The sequence below is a fragment of the Pezoporus flaviventris genome, unplaced genomic scaffold (assembly GCF_033815535.1).
Source record: "Pezoporus flaviventris isolate CSIRO_AGI_PZ_B2104156 unplaced genomic scaffold, CSIRO_AGI_Pfla_v1 ptg000005l, whole genome shotgun sequence".
NCBI classification, from domain to species: domain Eukaryota; kingdom Metazoa; phylum Chordata; class Aves; order Psittaciformes; family Psittacidae; genus Pezoporus; species Pezoporus flaviventris.
In genome coordinates, this window is record NW_026892553.1 from 3,221,622 (window position 1) to 3,238,967 (window position 17,346).

Genomic DNA, 17,346 nt, shown 5'->3' on the forward strand with positions numbered 1-17,346 from the left:
TACTAAATAAAGTGGAACTTTAAATACCTTGTGCTCGGTGTTTGTTCCATTCAGCTTTGGAATATGATTATTCTGCATGTTCAGAAGGCAAGGAAAACGTCCTATTAATTAGTAGGTGAGTATGTAAAGTCAACGCTATCGTAACCTTCAAAAGGCTGCTGATTTCTAAGAAGGAGCTTTGCTGGGTGCGCTTGGCACTATGAAAAGAAAGTAGCACATAAACAGAAGGTGTGATAAAGGACAGTACAAGAAATCCCTGCATTTCTGTTTCTAGGATCTATTGTTGCATAGCATGAGAAATGGATGGATACTATCAACCCAAACAGCTTGAAGCAAAGCAACAGAATGAGAGATGCCTAAAACAGAGCCCAAAAGGAAAGTATTAGAAAATGTGTATTTTCCAATAAAGCAGATGAATAAAACAATTGATAATTGAGATAAATTTGGATCTGGATTTTCTCATGAGAATTGCCATTCTGTTCACAGCACTGAAGACGGGTGAATAACAGTATGGCTGGGTTTTGTCATTTGCTTTTGTTATGGTTTGGGTTTTTTTTTTCTTGGAGGGGGTTGTTTTCTGGTTTTATGTTTTTGGGTTTGTTTTTATTTTAAGTATTCCATCAGACGTGACCTTCCTTAATTTATTTTTTTTTGGGGGGGGGGGATTCCACATTTTGGCTGTTCTTGCTTTAGTCACAAACTGCTCATGCAAGGGAGGAAAGTAGCTCAAAACTGCTTTTCAACCTGAACAGCTAAAAATAATTTAACCATTTTCAGCAGAACCTGAAGTTCTGAAACGATCTAATTTACAAAGGCTATTCCTTTCCACAATGAAGACCACCAGGATGCAGCCATACTAGAGTTCTTGTCCCAGTATTTGCCTAAGGCATTGACAAAGCTTCAGCTATCTTCCTGTGGCCAAATTTTGCCCCAAAACCTCAGGCTCCTGTATCTTCAAAATTATCTACATTACCAAAACTGGACAAAATTCTGGTGCAATCAAGCTTACTGCTGATATTTGGCAGGAGGACATCAAAGAAGTAAAGCACTTTTTTTTTATGCACATGGACGTAGTAAAGCTGCACTGATTGCACTGTAGTACTGCATGGGTCATGATTGTAGCCTAGCTCTTCTATGCTACATGACAATCTAAGTATTTCACCATTTCTATTTTACCATGAGACATCCATTCAAATCCTGTTCATATACTGCTACAAGACTAAGTAAGTAAATGCCTACACCCAAATCCCAAAAGTGACTTAACATCCAGACATCTAGGACTTGCTGAGAGTAGTTTATGTATGGACAGTTCAGCTATTATGTATTTTTGGCTGCTTTGTCTCCAAAATGAATGGTACAACTTAAAGCTTTACAGTGACAAGAACCTGCAATTGTCCCCTGAAACCAAAGACCTAATCACTGAGATTACAGCAATTCTTGTGTCTTAATCTATTACTGACGTATACATATATATCTGCCTTGTAAAATTTACTGAGTAGCTAAATGCAATTCATTTGTTTATAAAGAAAGTAATTTTGTCTGGAAAGTTTACTGCAAGTGCATCATTACTTTGGAAGCATTTTTATTTTATTTTTTTTACTTGCTAAAAGACTAAGCATTATCTACTAATAACATGAAGATGCAGAAAAGAAAAGGTCAATTTAATTGGAACTACTGTTTCCTGGGGTTTAAAAGGAAAATGTTGAAGCTAAGATGACATTGACAAATTGCTACTATTTATTTAAATTGTGTAATGCAATCTACCAGTAGTTCTATAATCTGCATGTTTGAAGCAGTTGACCCGTCCAACTAATGCAAACAAATTAGCCTCCCGGGTACTAACTATATCCTATAAGCCATTAAATATTGTAACCTAACATAATTTAATGCACAAACTCTCTAAGCTAAAGTGCTACGGTGAATATGTGTTATAAAAATTACAATATGTGGGGTCTAAGCACAGTGGAGCCCAAGTCAGTAAATTTGTCTTTTCTGCCATTCAGGCCAAATGAACACAATGGCAACGTGGCTTGGATTTCACAGTGCCGAGGCTCTGCCCAGCAGATCTCTTCATTGTGGCATGATTGATTTCCTCTAAAGTCCAGCAGTGGTTTAAATGTTTTAGTTCAATAGTTCCTACCACTAATACATTGTACAAATTTCATTTCAATAAGTAAATTGGTCCCATGAAAGTGTTTGCATACTAAATATATTCTAAGAAAGGCTCTATTATGCCCATTATACACAGCTTAGAAACAACTCAGTATTTCTCACTGATTCATAGAAATGCCAATCCCGAGACATCACAATTCATGCAAATAAACTCACCTGAAAGGAATGAGGCTGTTTGCCTGGGTAAAATATGAACAGAACCTGGTATAATTAGCAAAGTAGTAATTCCCACAGGAACCAAATTCTGGTGGTTTGTGATCAGGGAAAACTGCCTTGTTCTCCATTATGATAAATATCCCAACAGAAAAGTACATAATTCTTATTTTATCATAATGAAAGGTATGCTCTCAAATTGACCCATGAGTAATGTCAACCATGCAGGAGCAAGAGCCATGCAACAGGTCTGAGGGCTACTGTGTCTTCCCCTGCATTTCCTTTGCCTTTGGATTGGTCCTTAAAAGATAGTCTAGTCAATAGAGTTTCATAAAAACCAGGAGATACATAAATGTAACATGGAATGATTAAATCAATCAGAAAAGTAATAGTCCTATAACCTAAGGAAAGTCAATAATTATATATCACTGACAGGTTATAAAGTCATTACAGGAGTTTATGGGACCTTACTATGAACTTAATTGCTAAGAAAAATTTTCTGGTTACAATAAATATACATATATAACTTTTCTGGAAGGTAATTAAGCAATAACAACAAAAATAACCCCACAAAACTGAATCCCCTCAAATTGTCTAACCAAGTGGAAGAAGATTTTTCCAAGCCATTATGAAATTTCCTTTTTATAATCTATGATTTAAGTGGAAAAACAATCTTATAAATTAATGATTTTTATGAGAACTTAGCTGAATTACAGTTTTTCACAGTGAAAAGAAATAGGTAATATCAAGTACCACCTATAGAAACAAAAATGAGAAGAAAAATAGAGATTCTTCAGAAATCTGGGAAATCTTGTTGCCAGAATACAGATATTTATAGTTTCACATGCCTGGTTGTAAAAAGCAGAATGGATTTGCAGAGCTATCTGAAGAGGTTTAATTTCAGTGAACGCAACAGGCAGAGAGAAGGAGCAGAGAAAAATGCTCTGATTCAGAGCATATGACCTTTCTGGGTAGAGTATTCAACGACTGCACAAGATCTTATATAGAGAAACACAGAAAATAATCCTGTTTCATTTTCAATATCCTTGATCAATAAATTACAAAACCAAAGAGATGTAACCGAACCTCATCACAATTCTGGATCTCTGCCTCCCGCTGCAGGAGCTGACAAGGTGTGATGATTTTACCTATCAGGGGTGGTTGTTTTTTTCCCTGCAAAATTATCACGTATTTTCCTTTCTCTGAGGAGTAATTAAGTGACTCATGGATGAGATCTAGAAAATTGATACTTGTCAGAGGTAAAAACAATGATCAGTGGAAGAGGTAAGTTTACTGTAGGACTGTGATTTTAGTCTTTTTTCAAGTTCCTCTCCAAGTTTGGAACTGTTCTGATTCTTAACAATCACCTTATTGTCAGCTGATAAATATTAATTTTCCCTGGCTTAAGAGCTTTTAAGCTGAAATTTCATTGCAAAGTAAGTTGTTCAACATTTCCTGAACTCTGGTTCAAAAGCATATGACCAACACTGGCTGGTAGTTGCATTTTCCCTTTCTATAGTGTACTGTAATGCCTTGGACCTGCATTAAAATTACTCTGAGAAATCCACATTACTTTTCAGGTTAGTTCAACTTAAAGTTAGGATTCCGAGAAACATTTACAGAGAAACAAATCTGCATTAAACATGAATGATAACATATGAGGTATTTTAAATGAACAGTCATTAAAATTTAGTAGAATGATAATATGGTAATTAAATACCAATTGTTTGCGCAGGACCACTTATTGAGTTTAATAAGTATGTAAAAGATATTAATCTAGTTGTCATGCAATTACCTCATTGAGGGGGAGTGGGAATATGCGCATGTGTGTGGGAAGAACAAATCATGAAATACAAAATCCAGTTTCAAATCTGCATTAAGGTTATGACAGAACTATATATATATATATATATTTAAAAATAAATCACTCTTTCCTCATCTCAAGCTATTGGGATATTCAGGTAGATACACTGAGGTGACCTGTGGGCATAAAAAGGGCTGTTGTAATAGAGGGCCAAGGAGGGGACACGTACAGAGGCATCCAGTGGAAACAGAGGCCAGCTGCAATAAACCATGGCAAAATACAGCACTCTAAATGTTAAAATTTTAAAGAACATCTGGGCATTTGTTATATCACCTGTGTAGGTGATACCTCCAGGGAGCTAGGTATCAACCACCATACTTAAAAATATCATTTAGCACTCTGAAGAATTATTTGCACTACTTGGGCTACCATTCCATTAAGTGCCCAATATAAAAGAAAGAAATCTTTGCATATTTTGGGATTTGCACATTCATGAAGTTTTTTGCAAGGTTATTGTGACAACTGTACGCATCAACTTTACCCTCCCCCCCTTAAATAAAAATAGGCACTTTTTGCCTATGTATCATAATTTCAACCTGCCAGGTTTTAAAAACAGGAGATGGGATGGTCTTCACATTTTTCTTATAAATTATCCATCCTTTCTGCAACAACTTTGGAAGCAGTGCCAATTTCTTTTTTTATAGCTCAGAGTAGTGATAAAATATTAACCATACCATACATATATTTTTTTTTCACAGCCCTGTGTAGAAAAAGGCAATATTTTTATGTTCCTGTGTTTACACAGACATTAGAAGCAGAGAAAGGTGGTAGGAAACTTGAGTTAACTCCCCCTGTCCACTGAGGGGGATGGAGCTCACCTATGTTATTTCCAGCAGGAGTTTGACAAGCCTGTTCACAAAAACGCACTGAAAAGAGGATCTCTCACCTTCCTAGCAGGGCTGTCTTAATGTTTAACTAGCCTTTTTATCCAAAATCTTTGCAGCAAAGCAAGCTAATTTCTTCTTTTCCTAAGCCCAACAGAGAGAAGGAGGTATTGACTTTTCTGCCGAGCAAACCCAGCTCATTCAGCCCTACCTCCGACCTACTCTTTCTGCATCTTTCATCGTTTTTGGTCCTCTTCAGAGCTCCAATTCCTGCACTGCGTCCTTAAAGAACAGTGTTTAAAAATGGATGCTGTCAAGCCCACAGCAGCACCAAGAGCTTGCCCTGCCCCCAGGCTTCAGAAAAACGGGAGAGGCATCTTGGAAAAATGTTTTAAGCACAAACAGATATGAAAAAGAGGAATAGCTTCAACATAAATTACAGGGGACAGTGCTTTTCCCATCACCTTCCAAGCACTGCTTTTTGAAAATTCCAGGCTTTAGGAGCAGAAATGTTTTCTTCCTTCAAATACAAACGAGTAGACAAGCAGAAAGCTTAATATGTAGAGGGAAGGAAAGAGAAGATGACTGGGGTTAGTATCAGGGTTTGCAAAAGCCATGTAAAGAAAATAGAGTCAAGTCAGTGTTGAGAGCCCCCACTTCCCCAGCACTGTGCCTCTTTCAGTGGTACTACAGCAGGGCAGCTCCACTGAGCCTCCTAAGGGAGATTTCTCTCAGCCTGTATTTTTTTTCTCCCAGCCATCCCTGCAGCCACATTTCAGCATATTCTGAGTTGCTTTAATTAATTAAAAGGAGAGAATAATTAATGTAGCAACTCTTATTCTAGTTTAAGCCATCAGAGAGAGGGTAGGAAGAGAGGTGGGGAGCAGATGCACCTGAAACCATCACTTTTAGTGATGCAAACCTGCTGTAAACACAGTAAAGAATTAAACCCAAACAAGTTTATCATTGTTCTGCATCCCCACGAGGCAGCTGCAGGATACTGGTAAGTCCAACCCACAGCAACAGCAGAGATAGAAACCTTTCTCACAGATAAAATACCCTCTCTAAATATTAGTAGCTACTTCAGTACCATAGGCTCAAATATGTTGATGGGTCACAAAATTTTTGCAGATCTCACCACTAGATATTGGGAAGACTTGCATACCATATGTGCATCCTTATTTTCTTTCAAAATGATCAGTTGTTGAGAGGAAAAAATAAAGAGTTGTGTTTGGGAGAGAAAAAGCAATATGCACTGAAGCTCAAAACCAGGCTCACGTTTGAAGTGTCACTTTTCGTTTTTATCACCATTTTATCACCACTAAGGGAAAGTGCTCTGCAGCATACAGAGTGCTGCCTTATTCAATAACATGTTAGAAGCAGACTTTTTAGCTTGGAGATAGAAACAAACAAGGGGAAAGGTAGAGGCAGATGATTAAATGGACTGAAAATCCAGGCTGACACACTAGTACCAATTGAACAAAACTGGGGTGAGGAGAAAGGTACAAGAGCATGACTGAGAGCTTAAATTCCCACTTCTATAATACAAAGCTGGTTTATGTCATTGCATCACCTTGATTTCATGTCTGTATTCTGCAGATTGTGGAATACATTCCCAATCCCCAATTAGAAGTCTGTAGATTAACGTTTCCACAACTGCAGGCTCATTCAGCAGTGCAAACAGGCTCTGCCAGCATCATCACCATCTCTGGGGCTGCATAAAAGCACGTTGTTGACTTAGACCACTGGGCCAGTTCTCTGAAATGATTTCTTAGATGTTACGCTTTTATATCGCTAAATCTACTTAAAGTTTTTTTTCATTTGAAGATCACTGACCTGGTGCAAGAAAATATTTTCTCTCCATAGGAGGCAGACCTCTTCCCTTCCTGTGACTTTCAAACCACCAAAACTTTGAAGAATTACTGTACATCTTTTCCCACTCTCTAGAGCACCCCGTTCCTTATGCAGGCAGACCCCCTGATGTTTTAGAAATATAAATAAACACTATACACATTAAAACTCTCAATTTACATTTATACCTGTGTGCTTTTCACAGATTCCTTTCCCAGCCCATTAAAAGTATTTATTTTTGTCAACCTCTCTAAGCAACATTCTTAGATGACAGGATTAAAATGAACAAAAAATGACTTTTATCCTTGATTCTGCTGCTCTCTTAGCATTGTATCCATGTGAAGATCTCGCACATTTTCAGCAAATAAAGGTTCATCTCAGGCTTGCCAGAGAATGGCAGAAAGCTGACCTTCTGACTGGCCCGACCTGTACTTAGCCACAGTATTACAACGTGGAAGAGCTTTTACATCATTATGTTGATATTTAGGACTCCAATAGTATAGGGCCTGATGCTCCTAAACTTTGTGTGCCATTGACATCAAGGTCGATGTCATATTTCATTATGATGGGAAAATTACTGACAATAGAGTGTAGTGAGCTATTTTGTCTGCATAGTATACATAGGCTGAAAGAATGCAAAATGCAAATCCATCAGTCATCAGATGTGAACAGCTGGATCATTTTTTTAACTCTAAAAGATGTTTATTTACCTCCCAAAACAATCTTCCTCATTGCTTCAAAGAAAGTTGGGGACAGCCAACCCAAAAATCCCCAGTATACAGTGTATGCTTTGGCATCAATCCTAAGGCCACAGAGTACAGGATGCAAACTTTGTATTTCTAAATATAAGTATTTGTACAACTCAATATATACGGGTTAAATAATTTATACAAAAAAAAAATGCTAAAAATACTCTGCTGTAATGATTGCATTTTCAAATGGGTATTTTTTTAGGAGATATATTACCTCATTTAGGTGTTTTTCTTCTCTTTATTTTTTCCCATGCTTTGATATTGTTTACTATGCTAAAACATTAGGCCATCAATGAAATGGGAGAGATCTTCATTAAGAACTTGTAATGAAGCAACACACGGAAGAGAACGTGCACAGAGATTCTGCAGGTGGCTGGTTCGGAATGTACAAGTAAGTCCTTCCTTTCACAGAGGCTGGAAAAGACAACGACAGTCTAGTGGCCAGGGACAGCTCAGGAAGTTCTCTGGCATGAACCTGAGAACTTCAAAGCTTGTGACAATGACCCTGAGCCTTGCCAAAACAATATGCAGGGAAGAAGTTACCCTCAACCCGAAGCTACCCTCAGCTGAAAGTTAACCTCACTAGGGAATGCTCTCTGCTGTCTTTTAAACTAAGGCATTTTAACTTTAATACCCACAGCAGAACAAAAACATCTGTGTGCAGTGGCAGTTAACCAGCAACTTGATAGAGAAGCAGGACTCTCCTTCCTCCTTCAAAGAATGTTAAGCTATCACCATACACCAATGGAAATAGAGCCCTCTTTGTGCCTATATCTGCCAAATTTGACAGAAAAGGGATGCAGTTTTGGAATGCAGTTGTGTTTAAGCATTTAGAGCAGAAAACATGGTACCCTCTTAACTTGCGCTATGTGCACTGTCAACTCTCATGATGCTGAACGTATCTCTGGAGAAGTGAATCCAGCTCACTACTTATGTTACCCTTCTAGCAATTTAATTCCAAAGTGAAGCAGTAACATAACTATGATAAAAAGTAGACAGTGTTGTCTTTAATCTTTTGAAACCAAGTAGTCCTGTAACCTGCTCAAAGCTTGGTTGCTACTTTAGTTAAGACCAGGCAAATCATGCATCTGGTTATGATGAAAAGGCGGAGGAGGAGTAGAACTCTACTCAACTGGCTATTTCAGTGGCAGGGATTTGGGCATGCCGTAAAATCAAGGACAGAGGAGGGACTATAAAGAGGTGAATTCCAAGGGTCAAAATGAAAATTTTCATTGAATTTGAAATCAAAGTGATTGAATCAAGTCATTTATGTAGAACATCTGAAGAAAACAGACTTCAGAGAAGCATCCAAGCTGTCAGAATACACGACCAGCTGGAAAGACTGTTATTTGTCAAGGTATTACCATCTTTGAACTTTCAAAAGGTTCTTACTCTTTTGGGGGAATTTCCAGTACAATAATAATATTGGGAAAAATAATCCAAAACAAATCCAAACCAAAAAAAACCACAAAAAACACCAACCCCAAACTCCAAAAACCTTCCAGGAATTAAAAGAGGATCTGATCCTAGCTCATAAACAGCAGTGCCTAAAGCAGCAGATGGACTGTGGCTACAGTACTTCAATATATGAATTATTTAGGCCATTAATTTTTTTTCACTGGAAACATCTGGCTTCTGATGCTCAGAGGAAAAAACAACATGATCCAAAACTAGTTCTAGCTACAGGTTCATCTTCTATGAGGGCAGGTTAAGTTCAAAAACAAGTATAAAAAAGAACAGAAGTTTATTTACTATTTTAGAGGGTGGAATGGGATATACACTCTTCTTTATAACATATTATATATAAGGAAACTTACTCGATATGGTTTTCTAATTGCTTCCTGTAAAATCCGTGGGAAGAGCTGCTTCTTTTTCTGTCCACAGGTCTTTGGAGAAAGCAGAGCTGGACCTGTAAATAATACTTTGCAGAATCCCAGGCAGTGGACTCGGAGCATCACTGGTTCCCAATTATCCTTTCCCTGAAAGACTCCATCACTGACAGGGACACACTCCTGCTGCTCTCAGACCATTCCCCACAACACCCAACATGTTTCTTATAAAACTAGTAATGTCTGCTACAGGTAGGTTTTTAAAAATAGCCTTTTATAAAGACTACTGCTAGGAGAACAGTGTTGAGGAGATGTATTTCACACATCAGGGAAGACAAATACCACCTAACAAAACAGGGAGTGTGGTATAATAGCCTTGAAATTAAACCGTATTTTTCTACGATCAAATGAAATTTTACCAGAAGATGTCAAAACCAACAATTTCCAGGCTCTAATTAGCTTAATGCAGTGAACTGCCCCATGTAAAAGGGAACAAAAGTTTTAGTTGTTTCATATACTAACAATACCAGAGTGGAACTATTATCCCGTTTCACAGATATGTTTTTTTTTCCTAAACTCTCCAAATCACATGGTCCCAAGTAGGAAAGACAGCAAAGAGTAATCTGGTGTAAGTACAGAATAAGGGAAAGCCCTGTGGCCTCCAGCTCCTCGCCTCCTTCAGCTGCCCAACTGCTCAGAAGCACATACCAAGTTTATCTGCACTCTCACGTCAAGATGTGCTTTCTACAAATTACACTGTCTTTTTACCTCTCAAACGACAGGGGTTGCACAGCTCTTTAGAAAAGTCTGAAGTTCAGAGACAACACTTGCTTTTTTCACACACATTCGCAGTTCATGAGGTAGAAACAAGCCATTGAAGAAGGATTACATCTCAAGTCATACGCTCTATGTCAGGAGCTAGGGAGATAGACCCCACAGCCAGATTTATTTATAAACCATATTCCTAAGGACCCACCAGTTTGGAGAGAAGGACTCCCAAAGTTTTGACAAAACAAAAAAAAACAAATAAAAAACCTTAATATTCCTGATTTTGTAAGTTTTAATCCTTTTATAAAATTACTGATTTTAAATAAAACATTCTACATAAGAAAACTGTACCATCAACCCATCATTTTCCAATGGATCATCCTCTTCCCACATCTGAAAGCTTCCCAATATGGAATATGAAAAGGTTCTCAAGTGTTTGTGATTACATGTGAGCTTAATTTTAAGCTAATCGCAAAATGGAATAATTTCATTCATAAAATAACTATTACTGTAACGAGTTGGATCATGCCTAAGCAAGATTTCAAAGGTTAGATTTCACTTTCCATAAGAAAATACTACTTCAAATCTGACGCTGTTCATCTACAGCATCACCCCATTTTGATGCTAGCCTAAATAAGAACAGATATTTGTGGTAGTTCCCTGCCCAATATATATTTTACCTTTAAATTAATAGAAATTAAATTCTTAAAGACATACTGAGAGAACATGAAATGCACGATGACATCCTGATGGAAAAGAGAGATGAGAAAGAACTTTAAGAGCACCTTACTTCTGTGGTGGTAGCCTTCAAAATCTCTCATAAGAAAGATACACAGCTTAAGAATTACTCACTGCCAAGCAGAATTCAGCTGTAAGTGGGACAAGGACAATTCTCCAACAACTTACTGTACAGCAATGAAATAGTCAACAATGCTGCACTAATCAAACTGTGAAGCAGCTCTCATTAGATGACTATCTTTCCATGAATAATGCACTATTACATGTTTAGGTTTAATTAAATGTAATACATAAAATTTTCTTGTAATGAATATAGGTATCCATATGCTTCTATTATACTTGACTTCAATAATTCATTCATTTTCCTCACATCCACTCATTTGAACAATTTATCATATTGCCAGACTACTAACGTAAGTCATTTATGGGAAAAGTTTTTGGTGGTAATTTACAGGCTAGCTAGGATTACAATGCTGCCACCATAGATACTCAGCACTTCTGTAAACTTGCATCAAATGTAGTAACTCTGAATGGGTAACTACATTGAGAAGGAAAAACAAAGGCCATCCTGACACAACAAAAGGATTTTAGGAGGATTTAGCCTTTGATTCTCCGATTCTTGTACTATTAAGATAGCCTTGCATGATGAAAACCTTGCCTCTTTTCTTTTGCCCCTTCCCAAAACGGTGTTTTTCATCTTTTATATACTTTCTTTTGGTGCATTACTCATGTTGATGGATTGCACACATTTTCAGGTTATGGACATTTTGAGATCTGTTTACTCTCAGAATTTGGAATCTGGAAACTATCCAGAAGAGCTTTTATTTTCCTCTTTGCAGGAGTCACCTATTACTGCACAAAAGTTGCCTATATCTCTGTATGCCTTGTGTTTGTAAACCTACTGCTGCTCTGTCTCAGGAGCCCAGGTGCAGACGTGGGTCTAAGCTGCCCCAGCTCCCACCCTTACCTGATTTCTGCAAAGCAAAAACTGCACTTCTTTACTTCTATTCCACATGCCAGAACCTGCAAATCTGATTTCACTCTGTAAATAGATTATACCCAATATTTATAAAACGATTAAGCTAATCTGACATTTAATTAATGGAAATGGCAATGTTTGACTTTTTATTTTAATAAGCAACACCCTTTGTTCCCACAGAAATCATTACTAGCGGTATGTTTAAAAAAAAAAAAAGAAAGACAGAAAAAAGCCAGAAAGATTTAACAAAAGGTTCCATTAAATTAGAGAGCAATAAACAAACACAGCCCATTTATGCATTGGAGTCATTAAATGTGTATCCTCTCCAACACTTTCTTCACAGATAGTACTTAGGTCTGCTACAATTGATCTGCAGGGAGCAGTTACCTTAATTATAAAATGAAACACCTCTGCTAATGCAGTCTCGAAGCCTTGTTAGTTTACACCCCAGACATGTGGCTCTGAATGGGCTCCAAATGCTAATGCCAGTAAAGGCAGACATCCTCAGTCTCTGATGTGCCGTGCTTCGCAGTCCATGACCGTGCTGCCTACCAGGCACCCCTGTTTTTTTTTCTCCCTCTTGCCCTTGGGGTGGAGATAAAATGCAAGAACTCTTTGGTCCAGCTCAGCATGTACTTTTGAATAGTTCATTCATGGGCAGCCATTTGTACAAGAAGTCTTTTTATCTGATTATCTGCCCTCATTGTTAGGGCTTGTGCCTAGATGTGATGAGCCTTGCAGGAAAAATTAAAGAAGATGTAAACAGTAAATGCAGACATTTTGCAACATAGCTAAAAATAAATTGCACTACAGGCAATTATGCAAGTTTTACTGGATACATTAAAAAGACATTAAATGCACAGCTGTTTTAAGTGTCTTTTAAGCTGATAAATTAACTGTCTAATAAATTGTAAGATTTGTCAGCTAATAATGCTATTTTATCTGCTTTAACATATGCCTTCCTAGTTCATGAAGCATTATTGTAAGTGCCAAAAGGAGATAATGTGCATTTTACAGTGTTATGTCTTAAGTGGAATGGATCATTGGCCATGAAGAAGTGTGTTAATAAATCTCCTAGGCTTTGTTAATTGCACTCAATGAAGTGTCACTGTTAAAACACAAAAGATGTGATAGAGAAAGCTGAACATAATGTCTTTCAGTTTTACAATTAACAGTTCACTAGGCAAATCGACCAAAAAGACCATAATTTGTTGAAGCCTTATTAACTTACATTTTCCTAGTCAAGGTCATAATTGTGAATGGCTTAAAGCTATCTTTTAATGCTCATCAAGAAGAGTAACCTTGCTAAAGAGAATGAACTTTTCCATCTCTCAGTAGCACTTATCATCTGCTTTGCAGGTAGAAGACAAATAAAGCTGAACTTTGTTGCACAGCCATCTCTTTCAGTCACTCACCACCAATAAATGCCACTCTAAAGGGGAGAAACATGACTTCCAACATCTTTTCTCTACAGCAAATTAAAAAAGTGCAAAAGATGAAAGAAAAAAAATTAAGAACTGTATAAACCTATCAGAATTAACACAGTGCAGAGAGAAGACTGTTAATCTGATTTGAAGAACTATTCATCAAGATTTGAGGTATGGGAGTTTTTTACTCTCCCCTGGAAACTTCATTCAGTACAGAAGAGAAAACAAATAATCCAATACACTTAGCAAGCGATTATCCAAATCAAATAAAATCACTAAATACCTTTCATGAAGAAGATCTATTTCCATATTTCTTATTAAATATTGATTGTTGAACATATTAACTCTTCACAACATCTCATCAGATTAGCACTACTGGCCTTTGTAGGAAAATCTTCCCACTTAAGACCATTTGGTGATAATGTAAAGTATTTTCTACAGCAGGGTAAATACCGATAATGTTGAATTGGCACACATGACTACAGATATATGACCATCATCTCACTAATCCTCATGAAGTAATAAGAGCACATGATAGAAGAATAATGACCAAATGTTAATTTAAGTCTCTAATTTCTTCCTAAAAATACGCAAAACACAGAATACAATTTCATACAAATGATCATATATTTAAATTTCAGACTGCAAACGCTATCAGTTGTCATTAATGCAACCACTACACTGTGCTGTACTACTTTAAATGTACTCAGCACTGGCTGTTTGATTTGCCGGATAACAGTTGTAATACTCTTCCATGATGCACATGAGATGTTAGAATATATATAAAATATGTATTCATAAATCATTCTGCAAGCATTAAAAATAATGAAAGGCAGCCAGCTTTGCTGTTACTAGGTTACAGGATGCCAAAACCATGCAGTCAATCAGAGCATGCTTCTTCCAGTCTGACAGAGCACATTGATTGCCTGTGGCTGGACAAAGAGAGGATGCTCCCAACTGCGGGACCAAGCTCCTTGCTGCAGGGTAGCTTTTGCAGGCAGGTGGAGAAAGAAGGTGGGAACAGGATGTGTGATGCTGGCGCCCAAAGCAGCAGGATGGGTATGTGTGCTGGTGAGTGGGCCTCCCATGTCCATTGGACCTGAAGAGCAGGAGACTGGAAACCCACTGGTATGGGTGCAGTAGGGAGAGGATGCATCAGTGGCTCAGTGCTTGTTTTCCAGCTAGGGCTGTATGCCATACCTCAGCTTCACACAGTGATTAACACAACATGCTATGATTATACTTGCCCATTAAATACAATAATTTTCACCTTCTACCCTGAAACAAAATGAATCGATATCTGCTGGGGATTCAGATTCCTGAGTACAAGGAATTATTCCAAAACACAAAGCATTACTGCTAACAAACAGCAGCATTAAATAACACCTGCCAACAACCTGGAAATATTTCTTCACATTTTTAATGAAGTTGCTTCAATTTGTTCAACTCTAATCTTTTTCATGAATGGATAATCAGCAGGGTCACAGCTCTCAGGTCTAGTCCCTGGGAATCAGGTAAATATGTCCAAAAAGAGACTGTTTGGGATTGCTCTGCAAGACTGCACAGGCACAAGTCTTACAGAAAAAAAGCTACTATCAGAACAGAAAGAGAATTCATTCCCTTCCCATAAGGCTGCTTTTAGTGGCAGGTTTGTTTAAGCAACCGGCAGCGTATGTGCATATTAGAGAAAACCTACAGAAAATTCATATTTTCAGCTAATACTTGGGAACATGCACCCTAGAAACCTCTCCAGAGGGATAAACTCATCCAACCAGAAAAAGAAAAATAACACATCATTTGCATCCAAGCAAAGCAACCTGTGCTTCAAACTCCATAACCAACAATGAAGCCAAAAATTATCCTAAAAAACTTCCATGGATAATTTTGCATAGTGCATACTTTTCTAATAATTGACAGAATCAGTGCAAGAATTGGACTAAAATTTAACTGAACACAGAATTTGGCATAAATACCTATGTGCACATACACATGTCTAGAGTGAAATATAAAGGTATACGCATTAATAGGTACGTATTTCCAACTCACAGTTATTCCACAGCTGACAAAAGCAATTTCAAGAGCTCGTATTTAAACCACTGACTTCAAGATAACACAAAATAGCTGAAACACTATGTTTTATAAATAAAGGGATTTATGTTTGTGCTAGAATAGCTCAGTTACATTAAGAGTAATAGCTGAAGAGACCCATCCTGTTGGATGTTGGGAAACCTTTAAAGCTTGGAACGTCGCACCATTGCAGTTGACTCACTTTCTTCTTCACATGTGTATCAACTAAAGTACTGGGACAGGAGTATACGTTCCAGCGCAGGGATTCACTTCTATGTCCCCACTGGGATGCATCCCTTATACAAGACTTGATAATATTAAGGCTCAGTCTTGCCACAGGTATTGCTCCTGCCAAAGTACAATCTTGTATTTGATCTATTAGGGAAAACCAGTGAAACATTATCCTACCAGTTAGGTTCAGAAAACTCCCACACCTCTTACAAGTTGCTTTCTCATTATTTCAAAAATCAGAACTATGAACACTGTTATTTCTTTTTGTGTGTTATTTCTAGAGACATGACTATTAAAAACACCATAAAGGTTTACATTTTAGTTTCATGTGTAAATCATGCAGAGATATACCCATCATAAAAAGAAATTTAAACTTTGCACAGTCTGAAGTTTCATACCCTCTTTTAAGACAAATAATTGGGCTGTACAGTAAGATTAAGATATTTTTAGAGTGAAATTGAGTCCAGTTTTGAGACAATGTGTTTATACTTTATGATGACTCAATTCAATGAAGAGGAATATTCTGCTATTCGTAGATTGTTAGTATAAAACCAGATGAACGCAGCTGGTTTTGTCTTGGCAAATTGAATCCCTTTAAATCTCAAATACAAATCAATGCTTTGAGAATTACAATGGGAAGGTCTCAGACCTTCTGTATTGATCCAACCCCACAAACAGGCCTTCAAAAGACATATGGTACAAGTTTTGCAGAACTCAGCTAACCAATCTCCTAGAAAAAGTGTAATAATTCACTCCCCTGGCCCCAAAACATTTATCTTGAGTAGCATGATTTCCTGAGATAATAATAAATGACTATTCTTTAGGTTAAAAGAGGTTGCACAACTAGACAAATTTCCCAGGCCAATACCACAGCGCAATAAAAAAGACCCTGGAAACCACACTTGAGTGGAAAGGTCCCTGTGACTCCCTGGGAATGAAGCTGGCTCCCTGTCTTCAGAGATGCCTATGCAAGAGCAAACAAAGCAAACTTCAAGGTGCTCTGCTCTGCTTTTTGTTTTTTCTTTAAGTTGGGTTCAGCAGTTCTTAAAGAGTTCTGAAATCACCTTGAATTTAATTTCTCTAAGCCACATTTAGAGAGAAGAATTACCATCTGTCACAGTTGGTTAATCAGAATCAGCATCCTGTAACTCATTCTCTTTCTATTAAAGAACAGCCCTTCAGTTACTAAATTTTCCGGACTCTTTTCCATGAAGACACAAGCCATGCTTATCCCATAGGAGCTACAGACACCTCTTACAAGAGTTGACTAATCTATAAGCAAGCACACGGATGCTAGTTTATATAACGTTGCCACATGAATTTTATTACCGTATGCCTATGCGAGTGTCTTATTCTCTTGTGAAGCTCAGAAAACACTAAGATATGGTTCAGGTAAATGCTCACCCCATAAATACAGGCAAAATTTTGAAAGTGGAGTCACCATAACAATATTCAGATTGTAAAAATAAATGCTCTGCTAGCGTCAGTTTGAGAAACAAAGCACTCAAGAAAAAGCAGTAAAAGGAAAAAAAAACCCTGCATGCTACCAGATTAGCACATGTGAATCCAGAGAAACCTGAGCATTGACTTAGCCAAGCATGGCTAAAGCTGGAACAGTAGCAAGAAAAGAGATTGCAATTTTCTCGAAACTGTGAACAAAAGATCTGAACGCCTGCAAAAAGCAATGAATC

At 37.5% G+C, this 17,346-nt stretch overlaps 1 protein-coding gene across 1 annotated transcript in view; it reads right to left on the reverse strand.

The window, feature by feature from the left end:
• The window catches only part of HMGN5 (high mobility group nucleosome binding domain 5), a 234,151-nt gene extending 231,467 nt beyond the window's left edge, over nucleotides 1-2,684 (reverse strand). The window contains exon 1 of the mRNA XM_061445688.1: nucleotides 2,674-2,684. The gene's annotated coding sequence lies outside the window, so the exon portion shown is untranslated. The remainder of the gene's footprint in view (nucleotides 1-2,673) is intronic.
• Between the last annotated feature and the right edge of the window lie 14,662 nt (nucleotides 2,685-17,346).